The sequence below is a fragment of the Mastomys coucha genome, unplaced genomic scaffold, assembly GCF_008632895.1.
Source record: "Mastomys coucha isolate ucsf_1 unplaced genomic scaffold, UCSF_Mcou_1 pScaffold7, whole genome shotgun sequence".
Lineage (NCBI taxonomy): Eukaryota > Metazoa > Chordata > Mammalia > Rodentia > Muridae > Mastomys > Mastomys coucha.
In genome coordinates this window covers 22160753-22165711 of record NW_022196913.1, presented here as the reverse complement: position 1 = coordinate 22165711, position 4959 = coordinate 22160753, and positions in this window count along the sequence as shown.

Here is a 4959-nt window from a genome sequence, read left to right as displayed (position 1 = left end):
GAGGTTAAAACCACTGATATTTTGAAGTTTTCCCCTCACTTCAGTATATCTCAGCTTATTTTAACTTATTATATTAAAAGTTAAGAGGAAACTTAAATTTCAAATATATTCCTATGGTCCATTCATCTTAGACAAAAATCAGTACTGGACCAACATGGTATTAATAGCAGTACACAAAACATGCAGTTCTTGCCCTCCCTAGGAAGAAAGACATCTCCAAGTATCTGAGATTAATGTAAGTATTCAAAAAAATTTAAGAAGAGGGATTGTAAGATCATGTTTTTCCCCCCAGACTCTGATGGTTGCATGGCTAAGATTGGATTTTATACAGCAGTAATAGTAGGGAAGTGATTACAGTCGGATTAAGAAAATGACTACAGAAACAGGGAAATGAATGGCTTCAAGATATAGCAGTGGGGAAGATCTGAGAGTTGAGTAGATATTAAAGAAATAAAAATTCAAAGGAAAGTTTCACATCTATGAGTTTGGTGATTCAGTTTGAACATGCTAGGTTTGAGTTGATTGCCTTTAAAACAACCAAGAGACATTAGGGAGGTAATGCATATGTGAGGATCCAAGCTTACCAGTGCCCTATAGAAGCCATACAACACAGTTTTAAAAAGTAATTGTAGGGGGAATAGAACACATGTAAAATGAAAGATGGGTGAATAATACTGAGAGTTAAAGGATTAAGAAGGGATGAGGCACGGGACATATAGGACAATGGGTGCATTAATCAAAACAAGGGATATAGCATTATAAAATCCCATTACTTAATAAGCTAATTTCAAAATATAATTTAAAAAGTTTCAAAAAAAGTACCTAGCATGGTTGGACAATGTCACCCCCAGAATTCATGGGTTATGAAGTGCAAAGCATGGGATACCTCCCAATGAGTTACTAGTAAATAAGGCCCCAGAAGCCTCCAAAACACCAGCTGTAGCCATTGCCCTTGGTTAACCACCATGACTAAATGATGACCTATTGCTAAAGACACTACACACTTTGCATGCAGGACACAGATCAATGTCAAACTTCCTCCCCAGTGGCTAGCTTTCCTGATGTCAGATGTGCTATTCAGCCTGATGGGAGAGAAAAAACATTAATGGACTTATCCAGTGCTGGACTCTGCATGCTCCGATACTGATCTGCCAGGAAAGATGAGCTCACTAGTGAAATACATGACTGTTATAGACTAACTAATTGTCTTCTGATTGGGTGTGAGGCCTGCTCCATGTGAGGAGTTTCATGCCTAGTATTCTAATTCTGGTCAAATGCCCATGTCTAAGGAGGTCATAGGCCTTAGTGTAGAACCTGTTAATGTTAGTTTGCTAAATGATCATGCTGTCAAATCGTCACCTAAATATTTATGTTTTTATGCTACACATAGCCCTGTGCTTCTCCCAACCTGGGTCAGGAAAACTTTGTTTTGTTTTGTAGGCACTAGTCAATGGGGAGATATATATTGTCAGTCCTGAGAACGAATCTAAATGCTTGGCTCCTAATGGGACCTTTATATCACGTACACAACAGTTTCTATACATGACATGATATCCCACTTAGGAACTCACAGAAGCCAAAGTTACTCTCACGAGACCAGCATGAGATCAAGCCAGCCAAAATTCTTGTTTAGACAACCTCCAAGCTCCATCTATTACTGAGGAGCTATTGATGGCCTATAGCTTCTGAGACAGAATTTTTCTTTTTTGAAAATATGGCCAACTGATAAGATTCCTATGGTCTAGTAGACCTCACACCTGGGTACATAGAAGCAACACTAATGAATCTTAGTAATTTATTAAAAGAAAGAGAGAGAGGGAGACATGAAATTTGGAGAAGGCAGGTTGGGGGAATGTGAAAAGTGTTGGAGAAAATGATATATATTTTATTGTAGATTCAACATATGAAATTCCCAAAAATAAGGACAAAAAACTTAAGACATAAGAAAGCCACAACCACACATTCCCAAATTTCTACCATTGACTAAGGACCAGGGTTTTCCATGAAGCTTCCAAGCTACCAGTGCCTAGAAAATCTAAATAGTGGCTCTGAGACTATCAATTGCATTGTTCTAATACTTCCTACCATGTTCAGATAGATATGACAGTTACATAAGGAGATTTTTCTCATTTGAATATTTCTATCTTATTACTGAATGCTTGTAGAATCTCTAAAATTTTTAAACTTAAGCTACAATTGTATGTTTTTGGCTTTATCTGTTTTACTTATCTTTGTATTCTTCGTTGTATTCACAGTATACTTCCTAAGTACTCAGAAATATCTTTAATAATAAATAAAAGCATATAGTATTTAGTTTAATGGAAAAGAAAACCCTAATTTTGCTTTTAAAACTTCGAAGGGCATATCTGTGTGCAGATTTTCTGCACATTGAGGTAAAAATTTTTTATTGCTGTCATAAAATGCCATGATCAAAAATCTTAGTTATTGTTCTGTTGCTGTGAAGAGACACCATGACCAAGGCAACTTTTATAAAAGAAAGCATTTGGTAGGGTAGGAGAAATTTATACTTTCAGAGGATTAGTCCAGCACCAAAATAGCAACAGGCAGACAGGCAGACATGATGCTGCAGAAGTAGCCGAGAGCTTTACATCCTGATCTGCTGACAGCAAAAGCAGACTTGTTCTGCTGCTAAGATCCTGTTCCCCAATTGCGGGTTTTGTTTTTGTTTTTGTTTTTGTTTTGTTTTGTTTTGTTTTGTTTGCTGGGTGGAAGGAATAGTCAGGACTTCTGGGTCCCTGGAGGAAAAGAGTCAGACACAAGGGAGAAGAATGATTAGCCATGCTTTGGAGAGGGAAAAATGAAGTAGCCATGTGAGGTCTTGGGATGAGCAGGGGCCTGTGGCTGCTCCTACAGGAGGGTGGTCAGGGATGTCTAGCAGGGTCTACATCTATCTTAGCAACTAAGGTTTGGGGCATGTGGGGGGGGGTGTGGAGATAAGAATATTGTTAAGGGCATGCTTTTCCAGGAGGGAGATAGTAGTGCCCAGCAATTGTGTCCAAAGGCAAGTTGAAAAGGAACAATGGTGAGTGTGTCTTTTATCCATGGATTCAGGGAAGGTGGGTGGGGGCTGGTAGCATGGTCAGTTCCCCTTAGCTTAGGCAGGGCAGCTAAAAAGATACAAGACCAAGTAAGCCTAGTGTGAACTTTTTTTAAAACCTTCCTTAGTCACACCTCCTCCAACAAGGACTTGAATTCTTGAATTCTAATCCTTCCAAGCAGGTCATCAACTGGGGACTGAGCATTCAAATATATAAACCTACAGGAAGTATTCTCATTCAAACCACCATAAAAGGAACAGGTTTATTTCATTTTATACTTTCCACAGTCCATTATATAGGAAGTCTGGGTAGGAACTCAAGGCAGGAACTCAAGCAAAGGCCTTGGGATAATGATGCTTAATGGCTTGTTTCACATGGATTGCTCAGCTTTCTAATACAACTCTAGATGACCTGTGGGGGTGGGGGCGGGTGACACCAACCATAATGAGTTAGTTCCACCCACATGAGTCACTACTCAAGAAAACACCCCCTCAGGCTTGCCCACAGGACAATTTGGTGGGGCATTTTCTCAATTGAGGGTTCCTCTCCCAGGATGACTAACTTCTGTCAAGTTAACAAAAACAAAACAAAAGTTTTATACTTTAAGTTACTTGGTATCTTGTCATAGAGATAGGTGAGCTTAATTAGGGGCTAAGGATGGATATGACTTGTATATCTAGGCATAGGTGTTCTAGTTGGCCTCATTGATGTGGCTACACTAGTAAGAACAGAAAGAACAGTTCTGACAACTTGAGACCCTTGTGGACCACACATTTTCACTTTCTATACAGTTAGAGGGAAAGACTAGTGAGTGATTGCTAATGCAACTGCACATTAGAGTTACTGAAATTCAGACTTCTTGATTTCCACCAATTAAAATATGTTGAATAAACTAGAAGGCATTTGCTCCCTCAGATTCTGAGGAACAAGTAGGTTTGGGAAGCTCTGGTTCCAATAAAATCTGAGATTGTACAGAGCACTAAATAGGGCCAATAGCTGCCCCAAGCCTCATGAGTCTCAGATAAATTACTCTTACCAGGCTTGGCTGCCTTCTTAGTAATTGTATGATAATGCAGAATGGGGAGCAGAGACAAAAAGAAACTTTTTTCTTGCAAATTTCTTTTTCTATCATGTTCTGTCGTATAATTTTAAGATCTAATAAAAATCTGTAGAATCCCTAGACCCATAGCTGGACTGTAGTAAGGATAAGAAAGACAAACACAAATTTTCATTGTCTTGTTCTAGAAATTACTTTGCTATGGGTTAAATCATGTAAAATTTCATTGGATATTAACATTTTCTGTGTAGAAAAATTATATTAAGATGGTAATATTTCTTCATGTTATAGAATCTTTGGTTTATATAAATGAGGATTTTCTTGTATTGTTTAATATGCCCTAATTTGAATTTTTGAGATGATTCTGAGTATATGTGTACAGATTATCATGCAGTCCAGAATGGCTTTGGACTCACTGTGAATGTAGCCAAGGATGGCCTTGAAACCCTGATGTTTCCAACTCCCCAGTGTTGGAACTATAGGCATTCATTGCCATACCCAGTTTCCCATTTTTGATCTATTATGAGAAATGTTAATATAAAATTTTGGACCTATAGTTGTATAGTATTTTGTACTTTTAATATATAGTTGTAGTACATAAGGTTTTTACATTATCCTTTTATCATTGTATGAATTAGAAACCATAATCTGATTGTAATAATCTTCCAAATAAACATTTCTCTTAAATGAGACAATAGATACACTTGATTCTGTTTAATTCCCTGCAAAAATTTTCAGTCTTTTAATACTGAACAGGTTTTATGCTTGTTATGTATAAATAAAGTTATGCATTTTATCACTGGAAATGAAGAACTCAAATTAATGTTTTAAAGTGCCCTTTGG